The sequence below is a fragment of the Mercenaria mercenaria genome, chromosome 10 (assembly GCF_021730395.1).
Source record: "Mercenaria mercenaria strain notata chromosome 10, MADL_Memer_1, whole genome shotgun sequence".
NCBI lineage: Eukaryota > Metazoa > Mollusca > Bivalvia > Venerida > Veneridae > Mercenaria > Mercenaria mercenaria.
The window spans coordinates 4,808,165-4,829,928 of NC_069370.1; the positions used below are offsets into that span (position 1 = coordinate 4,808,165).

The 21,764-nt window shown below is 34.3% G+C and overlaps 1 protein-coding gene across 2 annotated transcripts in view; it reads right to left on the reverse strand.

Annotated features, from left to right (window-relative positions):
- LOC123559876 (muscarinic acetylcholine receptor M2-like) overlaps window positions 1–21,764 on the reverse strand; it is a 200,204-nt gene that overhangs the window by 140,011 nt on the left and 38,429 nt on the right. For both annotated transcript variants that reach the window (XR_008372560.1, XM_053552181.1), the window contains exon 2: window positions 4,195–4,260. The gene's annotated coding sequence lies outside the window, so the exon portion shown is untranslated. The remainder of the gene's footprint in view (window positions 1–4,194; window positions 4,261–21,764) is intronic.

The window sequence follows — 21,764 nt, forward strand, 5'->3', positions numbered from 1 at the left end:
ATTGAAAACATACGTGTCAATATCACTAAGTCTTATTCTTATAAATACCACACAGTGGACGATTTTAGGCTGTATTTTGCTAATGATAATGATTTTTGTAAACTTTTTGTATCACTGAATATTGATGTTTTTGTAAAATAAATGCAATCAACACTCACTATCCCATCTGCCAATTTAAATCATTTCCAACATTTTACAGGAAAATCAGGTACAATTCACAGTTAAATCGAATACACCATATTAACAGGTAATTCATGGTAACATTTTCACAGGTAAATCAGGTGTAACATATTCACAATTAAATCAAGCACATTTTTTTCAGGTATTTAAGGCGCAACATTTTCACAGGTAAATCAGGTGTAACATATTCACAAGTAAATCAGGTGAATATTCATATTCACAGAAAAATCAGGTTCAATTAGTGCAATCACTGATCAGTTTTAATATAGAAACATCAATACAATTGGCGAACCAATTTTGTTTAAAGAAAACGGAAAATCAAAATCACTCTATGGCCAAGAGAAAAGCAAAGTTCGTGTCTAATTCGTTTATAAATTTCAACTAAAATATGAGGTATTACGTTCTGAATATTTCTATTTTTACATAGAGGATATTACATGAGTGTCTTTTCATATTGAATTTATTAAACTCGTTGAATAAAATGATAAAATGCGAGGCTCTGCCGAGCATTTTATCAATTTTATTCAACGAGTTTAATAAATTCAATGTGGAAAGTCACAAATGTTATATTCTTTTTATCACATGTTAGCCTTTCTTGTCGAAACATCAAAAAATCGACTTTTTTTTTACTATATAAACAAGACAATTTGACCGACGTCGCCTATACTATAAATGACGTCGACGTCAAAGCTTTATTACACTAGTGTATTATCATTTTTATTTAATGGCTTTATTACACTCCCGCGACGTCAAACATGTGATAAAAAAATGATCAGTTTCAATCAATTAAACCTTTAGCTTGCTGGCGGCAAGTGATTCTGCCTTTGCTACCAGTGGAGACAAAGATCGTGGTCTGCATTGTGCGCTGTTCAGTCTGTAAATTTTCAGTGGTTACCCCTTTGATGAACAAGTGGTACTGCCCAAATTTGAAAGACGGACCAGTCTATTTTTGACATTTAGCAGGGTGAAGGTTAAACATGTTGAAAAACAGTTCATCAGTAGTAATCGTTCCGATCTGTTAGTTTATCTTTAGCGAGTGGGTATTTTCAGCAAACGTGTAAAACCATTTATTTGAAAGGGATTTCGTTCGGGTACGAGTACACAATCACAGATTTGAAATCAATATCCCTATATACTTTTAATTCTTTCTAGTGCAATAAAGGAAATTTGGCACTACTGATCTGGTTACAAAAAGCAATATCTTTACTGCTTCAAAACATATTCTTTCAAAATTGAAAAAAAAAAAAAAAAAACAACAAGCAAAGCTGTATATTCAAATGACAAATTAACAATGCAAGAAGTCTTAATAAATATATTATAGCTCTCAAAAATGACCATCTCTTATTTTGTCTTGCTTACTTTTGATGAATAACATTCCGAAAGAAAAGCGCCTAGGAAAATTCAAAATTAAACAAATTTACGTTTTGAAAAGAAAGAACAGAATATAGCAGGTGGAAACCATTTTCAGATAATATACCTTGGATATTTGTCTATGGGAAATTATTATGTTAAGCTATTTTTCTATGAAAAAGCTATGCAATTCCCATGAAACTGCATTTTTTACGTCATGTTTTACAGAACAGGAAATGAATCGAAATGAATTTGAACAATATGCAAGTTGCAGCTGCTGTTTGCCAGAAATATATATGTACCTTTTTGAACGAGACGTTAATGAATTGTTATATAATATGTGTTTGAACATCAGTGAATGTGATTTTAAACTTGTTTCATTGCTCCAATAATATTTTGCTAGACAAGTATCAGACTGAAAATAGCGGTTATGTATGAAACAAAATGTGCCATTGTGAAATAAAGGAATGACTGTACTGTCATTTAACTAGAGCGTTATATACAGCATTAAATCGAACAACTAAACAACAGAATCAAATAGTAAACAAGAGCTGTCTCCATAGGATGAAACATGCCCCCGATGGCACTTTGAATGAATAGTTATGGCCGATGTTAGAGTTTAGGACCTTTGACCTACGGAGCTGGGTCTTGCGCACGACACGTCGTCTTACTGTGTCACACATTCATGCATAGTTATTTTAAAATCCATGCATGAATGACAATGATATGGACCGGACACGCCCATCAATGCACTATCATGAAAAATGACCTTTAATGTCTAAGTGTGACATTGACCTTTGAGCTACGGACCTGGGTCTTGCGTGCGACACGTCGTCTTACTGTGGTACATATTCATGCCAAGTTATTTGAAAATCCATCCATCGATGACAAAGATATGGACCGGACACGCCCATCTATGCACTATCCTTTAACGTCTAAGTGTGACCTTGACCTTTGAGCTACGGACCTGGGTCTTGCGCGCGACACGTCGTCTTACTGTGGTACACATTCATGCCAAGTTATTTGAAAATCCATCCATCGATGACAAAGATATGGGCCGGACACGCCCATCAATGCACTATCCTTTAACGTCTAAGTGTGACCTTGACCTTTGAGCTACGGACCTAGGTCTTGCGCGCGACACGTCGTCTTACTGTGGTACACATTCATGCCAAGTTATTTGAAAATCCATCCATCGATGACAAAGATATGGGCCGGACACGCCCATCAATGCACTATCCTTTAACGTCTAAGTGTGACCTTGACCTTTGAGCTACGGACCTAGGTCTTGCGCGCGACACGTCGTCTTACTGTGGTACACATTCATGCCAAGTTATTTGAAAATCCATCCATCGATGACAAAGATATGGACCGGACACGAAAATTGCGGACAGACTGACAGACGGACAGACGGTTCAAAAACTATATGCCTCCCTTCGGGGGCATAAAAAGACGAGGAAAAAGTGAAACTGTTGAAATGTATAAAGGCAATAAATGAAAGAAGAAATCAAATAGGGAAACATTCTTAAAAAAGAACGCTTATTAAGTGGTTAGCACAGAGGCACAACCTGTCGTTTCTCTGTTTGTGTGCCTTTCTGCTGCCTAAATATCTATGACGTAACATTTTAAATAAATTATTCAATATCAACTTTTAAAATACATTTGTATTTGTTTAATGGCATATTATATTTTAACAAAAACTTCGTAACTTTTTTCTTGTCATTACGTTTTCGAACAAGTTCTATTTTACTGGCAAAGAAAACAAGAAAACTTAGAAAAACGTTTGTGAATGTACGATATTCCATGCATAATACATTCATTTTTCTTTAGTTTTAACGTATTATTTGCAACATAAAAATATATTAAAGATAAATCGTACATACTTTCTCAACCGATAACAAATCCAGACCTCTCTATTATCAAATTATAGAAAAATATCAATTTCTGAAAAAATAAAAGAAACAAAACGTATGATAAAGAGAAAATTTATAATGGTTCTTTGAGAAGGACGGTTGTCTGACCTGACATGTAGGACATAAGAGTACAAGTATTTCTTTGTTTTCAATATGATGGGCATACCATGCCTAAATAAAAGAAACTACAAAAATTAAAATAAAAACATCCTTCTACATGTTTTCCTAGTGTCTGAAATTTAATTCTGCGTTAGATTTATGAAGTGAAATTACAAGGAATGCAGTTCTGAGCTGTAAGATGTAATTTACACTTGTTTGGTGGAAACATGATCACACCTTTCATGAAAAATTGAAACAATATGAATGTAACAAATGGATTTTAAATCAAATAAATGTGTTTCTAGTGTGATTCCCGAGATACAAGATAAATGGACAAAAATGTATGAAAATCTAACATCACTTTCTTTTCTGTTCAAAAGCATCCTGATAATGGAATCATAAGTTAGCCTAACGTAGTATTGTTCTATGGCGAATGCCCTCTGCCCCTTGTTAAAGTACATAAATCAACTCGATGAATATATTTATAGGTAAGGGTGTTCATATACCTCACCCTGCTGTCAATAAATAAAAAAACTGAAAAAGAACAAACATTGATATCTGTCAATAAAATGCTATATTGTTTGTTAAATTGTCTATAATAATTTTTGATATATCAGATTATGATGGAAACAAAAACAAAAGGAAGACTTACCTCTTCTTGAAAAGCTTCATAGTACATTGCTCTTGTCAATAATCAACCTCATTTAACTTGTCGAACCTGGAAACAGAGGTGATAAAATATTAACAACAGCAGCTGATACAGAATGCTCAGACATGCCTTATCTCTAAAGTACAAATGTTTACGGACTGTTTAAAGCAACATAATTGAAGACATTAACTACATTATTGTTTGTAAAAGCTATTTCTTTGAAATAGATCTGAATAATAACTCTCCATCCGTGACAAGAAACTCAAGATCGTAAATAGAGTAAATATTTTTCAGCAGATAAAAAAACAGCAAAAAGTCAAGTGATTTTTAGTAAGTGTGTGTAAACAGGACTTTTGATTTATATGTTGTAGGAAGGGTTATTTTTCGACCCGGTTCGTTTAGATTAAAACATTGTTTAAATGACAACTTGCAAGCGCTCAACTTTACTTTTTGATCTATGCCACGTTTAAAGTCTTAAGTTTTTGATCTACCGCCTATCATAGAGTAAGGCTTAAAATTTTCTTTTTAGAAATTTCAAAGTAATATTTTCTTATTCTGACATGTGAGCAGGTATAAAGAAATAGTTCTGATAAGTTTCCATTATGAAACTACGCCAAATACATTGACCTTCGCTCTTAAATATAAATAAATATAAAGGCAAATCGTAATTATATCATTTTTTTCCCATTGGTTTTACTATATTATTTATTGTTTGCAATGGAGTACATAGGTTTCGTTCAATACGTACCAATTAACGAAGACAGCAGTAAAATATATGCATAAGTTAACTGATTCGACAAATAACAGTACATATTCGCAATGAATAAATTTGTAACAGTTGTAGAAATCCAATCAGCGCTGTAGATACAAATTTATAAACTATTCGGATCTGCTTTATTAATATTTGCCAGGTGTATTATAATTAATCGAACTAGTCATTTGCAGAGCTAACTGCTTGATGATAGTTCTAATCATTTCCCAACGTTCCAAACAAGCATACCTGTTATCTAATATTTTCTGCAAAGGAATATAATTCCTTTGATTGGCAATTAATATTTATATATTTTACATCGTGTGGACGTCGTGGGCTGCAAAATGGTAGGAAAGCAATTTGGAAGTCACAACCAATATTAGTTTGGCTGAGTTGTGCAGAGGTTGAACGTCGGAGTCCTTGTGCGAAGGCCAGGAGTCAAATTCTGATAAAAGTTGAATTGGCCAACAGCTTCCACAGTCCAATACAAAGGTCCGAAGCATATAAACATTGAGCGTAGTAAACCAAATGTATGATAACCTTTTCTGCACGTGATGTACAATAAATAGGTTTGAATTGAACAAAGCAAAAACTGGTCAATATCCAGACTGTGTTGGACCCTACGCACATTTGGTAGGGTAGTTTCAAAATATGTTCAGAATGTGCAAACGTATCATAACAACTGACGCGTGTAATAAAGAAGTAAGTTTGCATGCATTTGCGAAGAACGTTTTTTTCTATTTGATTTTTAACAAATCAGAGATTTGCAAACTGATTACAATATGATAAATATGCAAATTACAGGAGAACCTTTATAATCACAATGATCAACAACCTGATGATAATGATGAATTAGATAGTCATTATCATAATCGACATCATCGTCACATTATTTATTTCATTAGTAATTTCATCGTTATTATCATCAAACATAGGTGGAGCTAATTTATTCATGAAAGTCGCTATCTAAGGCCAACAGTATAATAATGAAAGTGGTTCAGATAATGACAATGAAAACTACGACTACAGTGCTGAAACTGATTACCATAAAAATGATGACGATGATGAGTAATAACGATATTGATATTGATAAAATCACGATGATAATTTCGACAGAAATGCAAAAATACCTTCAATTTCCTAGTCCTTTACGAATCCTAACATATGCACCTTTCCAACGCCCATTGCAGTAACACAGTAAATTAGAACAATCGCGCCCTACCCAATTTCATTTTCTAGTCATTGACTATAATTCATTTTCGATAGATATTGCGATCTGGCTTATCAATATATAACAAGATTAAGGTAGATATAACATCACACGAAAAGAAAATAACCAAGATAGTTGTATTAACGCTTCATTTGAAATTTTCTTCCGCACCATTGACGATGATGTGAGAAGATATCCGAGTTGATCGATCGAAACATTAGCACATGTCAAGTAAACATTTTTCACTCATTCAGGTAAAAGTGCTTTTGTGCCATAAGCTTTTTTTTTGCAGCAGTAATCCGAAATGTCTAAGTAAATATGAGCCGTGCCATGAGAAAACCAACATAGTGGGTTTGCGACCAGCATGGATCCAGACCAGCCTGCGCATCCGCGCAGTCTGGTCAGGATCCATGCTGTTCACTTTTAAAGCCTACTGCAATTAGAGAAACCGTTAGCGAACAGCATGGATCCTGACCAGACTGCGCGGATGCGCAGGTCTGGTTGATCCATGCTGCATGCAAAACATTTTCATCATTAGGTAGTGTTTGCCATAGGCAGCATAACGAAGTCAGTAATATCATCTACCATGAACCTTAGTATTGTTTTAAAAACGCATCTGATCTTCTGATAATAGATTAATCAATGCGGTTTAATTTGAATCTCATATAATGGTATCGACCTGAATTCGTTCGTTCCAGAATATTTGTAATGCCTGTTACCTCAAACACAAAAAAACAACAACTAAATACACACTAAAGCAATCTTCTACTGATCCGTGTCAGATATTAGCAATTTCATTTTTTTTAGATTAGATTGACTACCTGTGTACAACTCTTCGGACAGACATTGATGAAAATCTGCCCCTAGTCACAATGAAATTTCATGTGTGTCTCGTGTAATGGCATATTTGCGCTTTGGCATCTAAAGCACTTGTCACAAAAAGGTGGATTTGGCTAAGTTCCCCTCACAACTTTACTGCATGACAAGCTTATAAACATCTGTATCATACTTTGATCACTCAAAAATCTTGACTTGACGATCAATAAATGCATGAATGCTAACAGTGTTGTTACGTATTTATTGCGACAGCAAATGGTTTAAAAGAGTTTTGTTTTGGAGAGGCTGCGTTTTTTGAAACATGGCATTCCCTGTTTGATATTTATCCTTGTTTTTTTTTTACAATTGACGCACTCAACACTGTATTCATTTTCTATTTTTCTACCTGTTTTCTAGCTGTATTACCTATTAATACGAAACAATAAATATGATTTTGTATGTAATCAATAAGGCTTATTTTATTACGAATACAGACAAAATAATGATTTATGACCATTTTACAGTGTAGTGCTAATTGTTGTATAAACTATTTAGAAGGTCTTCTTATTGCATGTAGGAACTTCATGGCTAATGCTAAAACTAACTTATAATCAATGAAGAGCTGATACGGTGTATATTGTTCTCGAAAACGTATTTGCTATACAACGTGCATTTAGGCGGCGAGTACAGCAATAATAATTGAAGTCGGAACTATTGCATCTTAGATGTTCGCTTTGATGTCATTTTACACAGACACAACGCCACTGTTAAAAAAGTGAGCTAAAAGGATCAACATTTATTAAAAGTCACATTGATGTGTTGTATACTTTTAACGTAACTAGAAATATAAGGTTATATTAGGTTAAAAACTTTCCTATGTTTAGAGGTAATGGTAAGAAATGAACAAAAAAAATGAGTTTAATTAGATTTTAATTAATTAATTCTTTATAAATAGCTGCATCGGATTTACTATCAAAGCCAGGAACGTTTGAAAAAAGCAATAAGGTTAACTTGCTTCATTCAAAATAGCGAGCTTATAGAGACTGGCTGTAGAATGTAAGGAACAGTATTATTGTTCGTTTGAAGCATATACAGTTTGCTAATATCATCCAGGTAGTACGGAGGTTAGCTTATTTATCAAGTAATCATGTTTACTTTTTATTTTTGTCTTTAATTATTACCACTTCACATCTATATATATACCAAATGTACGGTATTAAAATCAAATATGTAATCATAACGCTTCGCGGATTGTGTAAAGAAACAAAAGCTCCTGTTCGATTTTGTTCGTGACTTTTTCTTTAAGCCCAATTTAACAATTGTGACCACTCACATTCAACCTTTTTATAAACAAAATTATATCAGATCAGCCTTATTTTGATGTCCATAATATTCCAGTAGCAACGCTGGAATGTTTAATTCTATTTTTTTATGTATGGTAAAGGAACGATGATAAATTATCGCCAAAGGGTGTACATTATTAATCGCAAGATACCACGAAACATATGTTGCGATGTGATGATTTGTTCACTGTTTGGAAACAATTCCGATCAATAAAACATTATGATGGTGTTAAGATACTGTATCTATAAAATTCCATGTGGTGTTTCATAATGTAATGAATGACAAGCAATATACACATGATGACTAATACGTTACGATAAAAAAAACAGAAACAAGTATGTGTGAGCCGACAACCCGGGTCGATGTTTTTATCTGCCATGAATGTGAAAAATAATGAACAGCAGGAACCTAATTTTGGAGAGAAAAAAGGAGATAGATTTAAGGTTTATTTTAATTCGTACTGTTGTCTTATGGTTAAACATTCGCATACATCAAATGAGGTTGTAATGACTTAGAATTAGTTAAACTTTCCTTTCAATTATTAAAACACAAAGACTTCAAACCAAATTCTTCAGACGGGAAAAAAATCCTGAAAGTCTATTATCTGGTTTCAAGATTAGGGTTAATGAAAGCCAAACTGTTAGAAAAAGCTAGATAGATCACTGAGTCGCACTTAAACAACAAAGTATTTTAAAGGTATATTCGACTGAAGACATAAACCATTACTACAGCTGCTTATTTAAACATAGAATTTACATGTTTGTTGAAATAGTACACACTTAAATTATGCATAGTTAAACACAATATCAATGAATAATACCACATAAAGTTTGTTTGTTTTTAACAATCAACTGATATTGTATGGCATTTAATTACGACTGGAGCTCTAAATACATAATTATTTGTATATTTAGTATGAGAAAACCAATATAGTGCATTTGCGACCAGCATGGATCCAGACCAGCCTGCGCACCCGCGCAGTCTGGACAGGATCTATGCTTCCCTAATTGCAATAGGCTTTGAAAGCGAACATGGAACCTGACCGGTCTGGATCCATGCTGGTCGCAAATACACTATGTTGGTTTTCCCATGGCGCGGCTCATTTGTATCTTTAGTATGATTAAATAAATTTGATGAGGATTTTCTACATCTGAAGTAAATATCTGAAGTGAAAAATGGGCACAGGATAACTTTGAGTCATAAGGCCTCTTGCATACACGTGACAAACCAGTTTTATTCATGCTAAATCTAAGGTTTAGTTTTCTAACAATTAAATACGAGAAGATATTTCACAAGAGCGTTAGTTTCCATAGGACAAATCTTCATTTAACATTCATTAGTATTATTGATTCAGAAAATCTTGTCACTTTTTCCGAAGACAGTACTCCTGTGCCAACTTATTAGGATAAATGAGTAGTTAATATGCAGTGTCACGTGGTACAAACTAGAACAGAATCTCTATTATGATAAACAGTTTTAATTTTACGTTGTTCACGGTTTCCAGCTTGACACAGAATCTTTAATGACTTCTTCCTTTACTGTAGCTTTCTCGAATTTATAAAACAAATCATAGAGCTGGATAAAAACATGACATTTTAATAGGATTTCATAGAATGCAGGGTATTTTATGCCGATGTCGAAAACAAAGAACGGAAATGAAGCGAAAGAATTCCTTTCTAAACGTGTAAAACTATTTGTTTTTATTTGATCGTTTTTGGTATCGTCATTCTAAATACGTTTTTTTTGCTATTCTAAAAGTACATTAAAACATCGGAGATGTTAGCAAGTAGCGTGAATATATTAAACCAGCACATAAAAGACTGTTACCTCGCACAAAAAAAAAAGATTTTTTTTTTCAAATGATCGTTCCAAGGCGGTGCCCTTGTGTGTTACTTCTTCCCGTACGTTTGTTACTTCTGTGATGTTAGCATCGCATTCATCTCTGTTTATGTGTATATGGTATACTTACCCATAATTCCATGCGGAGTGCTGTATGGATGGATACTTATTTGTGGCTTTTCGTGTTGGATTTCACTCTGTATTCACACCGTATGTATTTTAATTCAAAGGAGATAACTCCTTGTGCTATTAAAATTTTGTGTATGTCCATTGTTTCTTCGAAATATATACACTTAGAGCTAAATGACAAATAGTTAAAAAAACTTCATTAGACAGACTAATTGGACTTTCGTCCTTGTAACTTTAAGTTGGCCCTGAAGTATACGTCATCTACATCTGTCCATGCTCATATATCAATGTCTCCGAGCTTTCATCTAATGATTATATTTTATCAATAATGAAGAAGTGTAGCGACAGTAAATAACATTGGCACATTTTTTCTCTCATATTATTGTCAGTATATGTGACAAGTACCCTGATCGGCGTCAAGAGATGTTTGTATATGACACCAATTATCTTTCGGTTTAGGAAATATCTAAATTTCCTGAGGACTTTATTGTTTATATCGACATAAGCCCATTGCTAATTTGGGAATTGTAGACAATAAGGATTAATATTTTATATCTAGTACACGGCAACGCTAGCGCCACCACCAAATTGTGGTGATAAGGAAAAGAGCTATTGGCATTTCCGTGGTGCAGCTATCGCCCGTTTCTACTTGTAAACACGTGAGTAAAATTTATATTTTGTCTTGTATTTTTATTGATAGAACTTGTTTCGAAAATCGGAGAATGTAGTTCCGTGTAACAACACTTTTACTAGAGGTTGGCTGTAATTTCATTAAAATAATATGCAAATTGTGGTGCCTGGAGCTTTTCTCCCGAATTTGACAGTGGCATATTTTCATATCGGCTAGTATTCGAACACCATTCCGATGATAAGACACACTGTAAAAACATACCTGCGCATGCAAATCGTGTAGAACTGAATAACACGTAATCCCATACACCTATGAATTACGAAAAACACAGTAAGAAGTTAAAACAAGACTATTTTTGAAAATGGTGGCGCTATCACCCAAGTGGTGGCGCTATACAGTAGTGGTGGCGCTGTTGTATATAATTAGTGGCTGATAAATTCAATTTTAAAATACGAACATGTCTGACTGCAAGCCACGGAAATTTCTACAATAATTGATGTTATCAACCTATCCCACACTACACCCAAATTACGTTACTCAACAAAATACATGTAGTAACCTGAAATGATCGCAAAATAGTCTACATGTATATGGATTCAGATTGTGCATCTAAGCTGTATTGATTAATCATATTGAATCGACTGGAATTGAAAATGTACTGTACTTTTCAGAAAGAATTGTGAAAGTAGGGTCTTTTGTTTACAATGCATGCAAACGACGTAAAAATACAAGTAACTTTCAGAATCTTAATATAACAAATAAATTCTTCACAATCTTTGTTTGAAAGAAAAGTATTGCTACTATTTTTCATGACCTGAATTTAAAGTACACTTACGTTTGTATTTAGGTAGAATATTTAAAGGTTAGAAAATAATTCTACATTAACATTTTAAACAAAGGAAATTTACTTTGACTACAAGAGTCCCAAGGGTCTGTGAGTATTTTGCTCTTTTTGTTCTTTTTTTCTTGGATAGAGAATGTTTCATAAAGGTAAATAAACTATTATCGTGTTTTTCTTTCTTTAATAACATGATTCCATGCAGGAATATTATCAGTTAGAGAATGTTGGTGTTTGTTTTGTTCCGGATGCGTCAACAGTACGTATTACTGAATGCCGTAACAGCGCCACCACTACTGTATAGCGCCATCACTAGAGTTATAGCGCCACCACTTTTAAAAATCCTGGAATATTTATTCTAACCCGAGATTCTATTATTCATGGTGTGTGCCTATATAGTTATTTATCATTTCTACACCATTTGCATGCGCAAGTATGTTCTTACAGTGTGTTCATTAATCGGAATGGTGTTCGAATACTGGCCGATATGAAAATGTGCCACTGTCAGATTCGGGAGAAAAGCTCCTGACACCACAATTTGCATATTATTTTAATGAAATCACAGCCAACCGCTAGTTAAAGTGTTGTTACACGGAACTACATTCTTCGATTTTTGAAAAAAGTTCTATCAATAAAAATATAAGATAAAATATAAATTTTACTCACGTGTTTACATTTTCAAACGGGCGATAGCTGCACCACGGAAATGTCGATAGCTCTTTTCCTTATCACCACAATTTGGTGGTAGGCTAGCGTTTAGTCTACACTAATTATTCCAGTTGATATTGACTTGACATTCTATAGATGCCAGTTGTACTTCTATAATTATCGTTCGTAAGTTATTTTTGACATTACAGAAACAACTACATATCATAATGAAAACAGCAGTTTCCAACATATGTAACATGACAGCGTACGAAAACAAGCAAATGGATATAACCAAGGATTTCGTCCTATCATATTATTTGATTTTTATCTCTTCATGGAATCTGTGTAAAGAGTAAGGAAAAGATATGGGCAGTTTAAATTCAACAAGCGTACTGGAGTTATGCACAATGTTGCGACCGGTTAGCGTAACTTCGAAACTGTTGATGTAATGTGAGAACAAACTGATGAAGTCCGAAGACACCTTTTTCAATTTTGTTTTCATTTTTGTTTTCTGTATTCTTTTCATACATTTTATTTAGGTCTAAGGAGACACTCTTCTTCAGCTTTAAGCAGTCTAAAATGTTACTGTTAGAAATGTCGTCCTGAATGGACATGTGAGATTAATTTTAGAAAAGAAAACAGTCCTCGATGTGGGACTTGGTCCAAGGACATTGAATTGACGTGACAGATGCTTGCGTTATACATTTTGTGATTGTTGGGAAAAGTTATGAAGCGGACATAAAGTTCTGCCTATTTCTTTACTTTTGCCTTCTTAAAAGCATTTTGAAAATATTCATGGAGGCTTTAGTGCACGCGTAATAGATTGATTTATGACAGGTATGATGAGTATGCAAATACTCTTCTGAAAACAGCAAAGGTCGTCCTAATATAAGACAATGAGATTCAATCACAGGAAACCCCGATTTTACAAGACGATATGCGAATTAGATTTCATCTAGTTATTTACGGTCTTTGCACAATATTTTGTGATTTCGTGGCCACAATATGCAAAGGAAGCAGAGGAAGGATTTTGTGATCATCATGTACAAACGAAGAAAGAAGCCGCATTTATAGACAAATAATGAATCATAAACATATGATGATTATTTGAGAAGTGCTAAAATTAATTAGTTTAGTTTTTTTCAGTGTTCCATTGCCTACACTGGTAAGTTTAATTTTAGATACGTATCATCCAAGCAGAATGATCAATTATCGCTCAAGGACGTACATTATTTTATGGAAGATACCGCCAGGCACATGTGGCCATGTGATAATGTTTTGAAACAATTTCAATCAATATATCAGTGTGATGGTACATTGATACTTATCTGTGAATTTCTGGGCGGTATATTATAATATATACGAAGATAAACTTTTTTGATAGATTGTGAATTACAATATAGAAATGTCAAATTGATAGCAAACTTCAATGCTCCTTTATCTTTTACGAACATCATTATTATACACAAAGCGGCAAAGTATATTCGCATAAACGAAATTATTGATATATCTATGTAAAAAAAACGAAATGCCACAATATTACATTTTTCTCTGAACTTCTTCAATATAATTTCATTTCGGCATGTAAAAACCAAACATTTAGAAGCAGGAACGAGTTTGCGTATTCGACAATTTCTCATTTAACATTTTGTTAACATAATCAATATGGAAAATCTAATCACTTCCCAGAAAGACAATTCTCTTTTGCGAAATAATTAGGATAAATGTCTTCTTAATTAGCCGCTTTCCACGGCCCAAAAGAGGAATATCTCATTAAAAATTGATTCCGATAGTGATAAACGGTTATATTACACTGCTCATATCGGCCATCTAAATGTCACAATCAAATGTTATATCATTTACGCTATAATAAACATTAAGGCCATGCATACATATACACAGTTATACGTATAAGCTCAAATTGCATAATTTGCACAAAATGCTCCATCAAATAGCTCTGTAATTCGAAGGTTGTGAGTTTGACCACCAGAGGTCACGCCAATAACTTCTAATATGACACCAGTACTGTTTTTGTTTCTGGAACAGAACCCGAGAATACTACAAACCATCACAATCAAGATAAAATAGTTTTGTATTAACTTACCTACGTTAATACACATCAGACCCTCAACCAATATATCGTAGATGCTTTTATCTAATGGGTTTCCATCAGTTACAACAGCTTTATGACAGTTATTTGACAAAAAGCTTTATTTTTCGGTCAAAATGAATATTAGCTGTACATGCCATTTAAAACGACTGATTGTACGCTCGTCAATTTACGAAGGCATTTTTGTATTATTTAGCAGTTAAATAAACGCCTGTTAGATGTCCATTGACGATTTTATTTTTTTATGACGATGTAACCATTTCAGCCGAAAGCAATAATGGTTAATAATTTATAAATGTATCGCCAGGAAACACATCATGTAACAATTAATATTACGTGGAAGCTCAGAGGACGCCAAATGTATTTGGATATTCTGGTCTTAAGTCATTTCTCATACTTTTATTAAGAATTACAAATATGAAGTGAGCTGTTTCATTTTCCATTATTCAAAAATTGCGAAAAGAATTAATTGTTTATTACATACTTTGGACAAAAAGGTGTAGGTTTCTTAAGAAATTGAAATAATGCCTATTATTAAGTTTTGCACTAAAATGTGATGGAAGCTTGAAGTTTATTTATATCACTGTCAAGTCCGCTTCCTGGAAAACAGTTATTGTTCTCATATGTTGTTTTGATCCCACTGAGCTCTAACCCAGAACCTCCAAATTAATCGGCCTATATCTTAACGACTGGACAACAACTCCACTCTAAGAATACATACATGTCTTTATTCTTAATTGTCAAATAATGGTAAATATACATGTCACAATCTTGTAGTATAGGCCGCATGAAAGGCCCATTTAGAAAAAATAAATTGACGTATAGGCCGCTTCGACGCATAGGCCGTATCCCTGAAAATTCCACTTTTTTAATCGTACAGGCCGCAGTGAAAATCGTTGAACTAAAACAATTCTTACGATATACAATACTAGGCTATGCACTTCGCACTTCTGTGAAAACCAGTAGTATAGGAGAAAATACGGAGACATCATAGAATTTGACAAATGATGAGTCATAACTCACCTGAAAATCAGTAAACCGGAACATGTCGGTGATAGTGGACAAATACCAGAAAGTCAAAATACAAAAACACAAAATGTATATATCAGGCTGATTTAAAATGAATTAAATCATGATGGCTGCACTATACTTTGAATTCTGTTCCGCCGTACGAATTATACACGATATTAAACATAACTTTCGTTCATGGTATCGATTTACAGAAATCTGATTTGACATGATTAACAAATCAATTGAATTCCTCCGCATTTGCGTGGGTGTTGATGCATATTTCACAGGATGTCATCAACATGCCTAATAAACTGTATTAGTTATTGACTGGTATGGTAATGATACCTTAGTAATCGATTGATCATTATAAAAAAACTTGACACATTGTTTTATACAGAAATTAATGATGTAGATTACATCGTTCTAATGAAAATCTTTGTGCTGAATATTGCAACAGTCTCTTCTCAAAAATGTAAATCAACTTAACAATGACAACGAGTGTTTTGATCTTGACTTCTATGTACATATTAATCTTAAATATAAGTAAATAACTACCAGGTGGGGTTTTATCCGAGTTCAGTTCAGATGCAGACATGCGTCCATACCAAGCAACTTTAGGTCGGGGCTAAATCTGTACCGGTCCTGGGGTCGCCAAATTCAGAAAATAGATAACCGTTTCACGGAAGACGATCTGAATGCGATAACAGCTTTTTCCAGTCCAAATATTGTATGAATCATGACAGACGCTAAGTCAAATTCTTTTAAGCGATTCCGTAATACAAATGTGGTGCATGCAATTACAAATACAAACGTGACGGACGGTATAACTATATGTAACTTCACAAGTATGTTTCAATCACAAGACGGACGTGTTGATTCCGAGGACCGAAAACATATGTTGGCAAATTAAACAGCCCCATATTTGGTAATGAAATGTCGGCCTCATTTTACAGCTGTAAATAAATTAACAGAAAAAGAAAATTAGTTAATTTTCACAAATAGATATAAATCCGTCACTACGAAGGAAAAACAGCTACATTTTTGTACATATTCCACTCGTGAAAATACTGGTTGTGACGAATATCCTATAAATGAAAACTACTGAATAGTTTGTATACATTTTTGACGTACAATAGAGAATGTGCTTTACTGTAAATAGAACTGCACAAAATAATTAAATAATTTGCTTTGTATTTTCATTTAGAGCAGAGTTCGCACTACAGTGCTGTTAGACATCATAGTTTTTGTACGTGGCCTTGACCTACGTTTGTTTGTTTAAGCCTTAAAACTCAGAAATACGTTTTAATCTACGACACCGAATTGATGTTAACGGATACTTCTCCGGTTTTACGTTTCTGATTAATCTTAACTTCTTTTTCAAATATCTTGTAACTGCTTTTAATTCATCCCTGTAATCAATTTCTTGGACTTTTGCCGAAAGCTTCATTCTGAATTTTCATAAAATCCTTTGGGAACTGTTGCGAAATGTTACATGAAAATTAATCAACCATCTTGCAAGTTAATTTCAAACTTGTTGATAAAACTGCGCTTTTAAGGACGCTGAAATTTATCCTATCTCTCGATTAATTACTGTACTGGAAAATAGGTTAATGAAGTTGAATCTCTTTGTGTGTACATGCTAACTGCAAAATTAGAAATAATGACTTTAAATGTGTGTAAATGCAAACTGCAATAACGACTTGTCTAGTAATCAGATAACTATAGCATTCACACAGTACCTATTTGAATTCCTGTTAAATGTTTCAAAGTAGAAGTGAAAAATGTAGTCCGGATTGTTTGCATTTTAACTTCATTTGAAAGTACAATTGTCATAACTTTCTCAACACCGTCATACAATGTTATAATATCAGGAATGACTAAGTATAGTTGACGAGGAAAATGTCTAAAAGAACGTTTGTTTTCAAATCTATATGGCCAAGTATATAAAATGCTAAGGCACGCTAAACAATCAATAATATTACCGTCCATTAACAGTGTGTACTCTTTAGACATCCTTCTCGATCTGATGAAATATAAGAAATTTGACAACTCATACAGCTCATAAAATAGCCTAACAAATAAGAAATTTCGTACAACGCTACCATGATATGATTGTATTATAGCTTATATTTTAGGCAAAAGAAACGCATTTCAGAAGAGAACGCATAATTGAACGACATGACGAAGCGCTATGTAATTCCCATCTTCCATCATGACTTTTAGAACAACAGAAACTAATTATTGTATGTCGAATATTGTTTTTCATAAGCGTGTGATGAAAACAAAGTAAAATAATACAATACATCGACATCGACAACAACAACAACAACAACAACCCCCCCCCCCCCCCCCCGCCCCCCACTCTCAACACCCCCCGCCCAAAATAAAAAACACACAAACACACTCGGACCATTTTACGATAGCATCACATACAAAGAGGTGTATAGAGGTAAAAGACATACTGCCATAAAAGGTAACTGTGTCGTTATAACGAAGTAGAAGATATACTATCATAACAGGCACATGTGTAGCAATTCATAGGTAAAATACGAATAAAAAAAAGAGATTCTGTGATATTGTTATATATTTTTCTAACTTTAAATGTTAGATCTAGATAATAAAAACGGCCAAACCGTTTAATTCATTACAGAATCCCGTCATAAAAGGTATCTATAAGTGTAGAATTGATTCGGGTTATATACAAATGTTTCTTGTTATCACGTTTGGTGAGTGTAACAAATGAGCCGCGCCATGGGAAAACCAACATAGCGGTTTTGCGACTAGCGCAGTCTGGTCAGATTCCATGCTGTTCGCTTTCAAAGCCTATTGCAATTAGAGAAACCGTAAGCGAACAGCATGGATCCTGACCAGACTGCGCGGATGCGCAGGCTGGTCTGGATCCATGCTAGTCGCAAAGGCACTATGTTGGTTTTCTCACGGCGCGGCTCATTCAATGATTTAATACAGCACTATGCAAACAAAAAAAGTTATAACGCTGTTTGAGGACTCAAGTGTCATGGAAGACCTTTTTGCACCGCATGGGAATCTACAGGGATAAAATTGCATATGCTTCATTGACTTTAACTTTGCTCACCGAGCCAGATTTACAGATACTAAAGGTTTTACATTACTGCAACTTCGATAACGCATTTCATCCATAAAATTAATTGATAACCTTAACGATTACAAGTTGGGTTTGCATTTATTGCCTTACAGACATTGAGGTGAACGCCTCCGGGAAATTGAACGGATGGTTTTAAGTTGATTATTACATAAGTGCCTTTAATTTTGTATAATTATGCAGTTGCACCTTTCAGAATGTCATGCTTATTTTTATTGCCTTTAATTATTCAATGAAGGAGCAATTTAAAACTACCGAAGTCTAATCTGATTTTCAACACAAAATAAAATGTATTGCAGTGAAAAAAACTAAAATGTTCCGATTGCAGCAGTATCAAGTAATTTTCCAAACCCGACATTTTGTTAATATAAATTCATTGTTTCTTATATGGCATTTTGCTGCATCACTGTGGACTGTAAATTGCAAATTATTGGGAATCGATTAGTCCATCGAACTTCGTAATACTAATCGAAGTTTCCCTTAACATCAGGATCACAGATGTACAAACTGACTAAAACTAATTAAACAAATTAACTGTCTGGGAAATGACTAAAGCCCTATTGTTGTTGATGCGTGCATATTTGCGTGCTGTGAATTTCGTTTTGGGGAGGCAGCGTTTTTGGAACATGGCATTCCCTGTTTGATATTTATCCTTGTTTTTTTTTTAAAATAAAGTTGAACTTGAATATTTTCATTAACTGTAATTCATTGATGACTATAGTAATTCATTCGACAACCATAAATTAGTTATTTTACATCGCACACATTTTTCGTGAAACATGTGCACAAGTCCGTTATTAACAGTTTTCTGTTTTTCTTGATTGGGACAGTCTTAATCCACGGAAAATGTCTGAACTAACTGACACTTTAACCCATAAGCAAGAATCTAAGTACAGCATTATGCCCTAAGAAAACGTGCAAAAGGCACAGAGCACAGAGCCTCAACGCTTATTACAGCAGAGTGCAAAAACTGCTACACTACAAACACTATACACTTCACACATTTGTCTTGTCCACTACTGCAGTATTATTATTATTATTATACCAGATTTATATAGCGCCCTTTTCATGATCAATTTCACGTTCAAAGGCGCTTTACATAGTTCAAATGCAGCCACACAGGGCGCATAATTCATCCTCTGCTAGTACAGACACAGAGCGATCTGACCAGAGGGACAGAGTGAGACAAAGCCCCCACGACAGAGAGATCAGAAATCAGATACAGGCTTGTCCGGCTAACTTAGCCTAGCTCGTTGCGAATAGACAGCCTGGTTCTTTAACGTGCCCAGTGTATAGCACTGACACACGCAAGGATTGCCTGGCTTCCTGACCAGTACACCTCTAGTTGGGTGGGAAACACTGAAAAGCGTTTCTGAAAATTCCCGAGTAGCTGCCTGGGATCGAACCCCCGACCTCAGGATTGGAAGGCCAGTGTGCAAACCACTGAGCTATCCGTCTTCCTTTAAGCAAGAATCTAAGTACAGCATTATGCCCTAGTATGCTGTAGCGTATGGCATACTGCATCATATAAGGTGACTAGTTGGTTTCAGTTTGCAAGACTGCTGTTGGACTTACGTTACAAAAGTATGGTTTGAATAACCTTTACACATCGAGATAGCTGATTGTTAGTTTTCACCCCTACGAATGGTGGTACAGTATTTATTAATGCCGGTAGATTCATATCAAAATAAGATATATTGTGGCCAAAATAAACACGCGTATCAGCAGTATACTTCAATATACCGCCTACCACAGATTAATTGAAGTAATTAGTGGTATTATGAATTTGTGAACGAATTGTAATACCCTGTACACACAGTAACTGTCTTTAACTCAAGTCGTAGACATTCCACAAAAAGGCATTGTACCTGAATAAATAGGTACTATACTAATAAAGAGACGCTTGCACTCAAAAATTCTATTAGAAGATCTTTTGGAAGCATGGAGTGCAAGCAAGCGACATATCAGACCTGGTTTGTCTAAGTTTGTTAATGAGAGGTAATAAAATGTGCAACATCCAATCGCTCCTAGCTACGACGGTTTTATAGACAAGATGAATGCTCTCCATGATCCATAGTAACATAATACCACCGAGTCAAAGTATGGTATAAAACCGCGCATTAATGAGTATTTATCCTTTTCCTTTTTTACAATGCAATATACCTGATCAATAAAAACTAAATTTTGCTGTTCTAATGAGGAATTTAAAACTTTGCTTACATGCAAATGTTCAAATCAATCATCAAAGGTATTATAAAGTGTTTCCACAACGGAAAGTTGAATATTCGAAATAGCAGCTTCACGTTTACTATGGACAAATGGCAGTTGTTTCCGAAAAAGTAGATAAAGGAGTGGGTTTTTTTTGTTGTAAAATTGTAAAAGGTTTGCTATATTGAATAAACTGCAGTTATCAGGAACGGACGTGTTTCAGTAAAAAGATAAATCACAGCCGAGCCTTGCAACTCCCTCAATCAAAGGCAATAGCCGAACGCCTTTTTATAAACAAGGGGTTTTCTATATTCCAACTAGCACTTACAACTGAAAAAGTACAAACTCGACATAACAAGTGGTCTACACTCATAAATCACTGTGTTAGTCTGACATTTACAATACTGGAATGATTATTTTTACTGATATAAGACAAAACCTGGTTTTTTTTTTATAAAACTTTCCGAGGAATAAGATAAAAACTGTCTAAATTTTTATAGAGCGTACTGTTTTGTACAGTGTGTTAGCCAAGAAATGGTGTTACACTTGATAATCTAACTTCGGAAAAGTCATTAAGTACATGCGTATATGGTTCATGTGTTATTTTACTCGATTGAGTTCATTAAAATTGTTACTAGCCTGTACGTTAGGGATAACTATATTTAATGTATTTAGTCTCCGTATCTACTTCCGGTGCTACTTCCATTGACCATTCCAAGGCGGTGCCACAGTGTGTTCCATTATTTGTCTTGTCCGTATTGTAGATATGGTGTTCTTTGTCTAACTGTGCAGAGCAATTATATATTCTTACTATAGCGTTTCGTGTTACATAAAAGGACTGCGCTATTAGAAACTGACTGAACCTTTTAGGTCAGTGTCTACCCTTTTTTAAAGTAAAATATCTCTTAAATCTATTT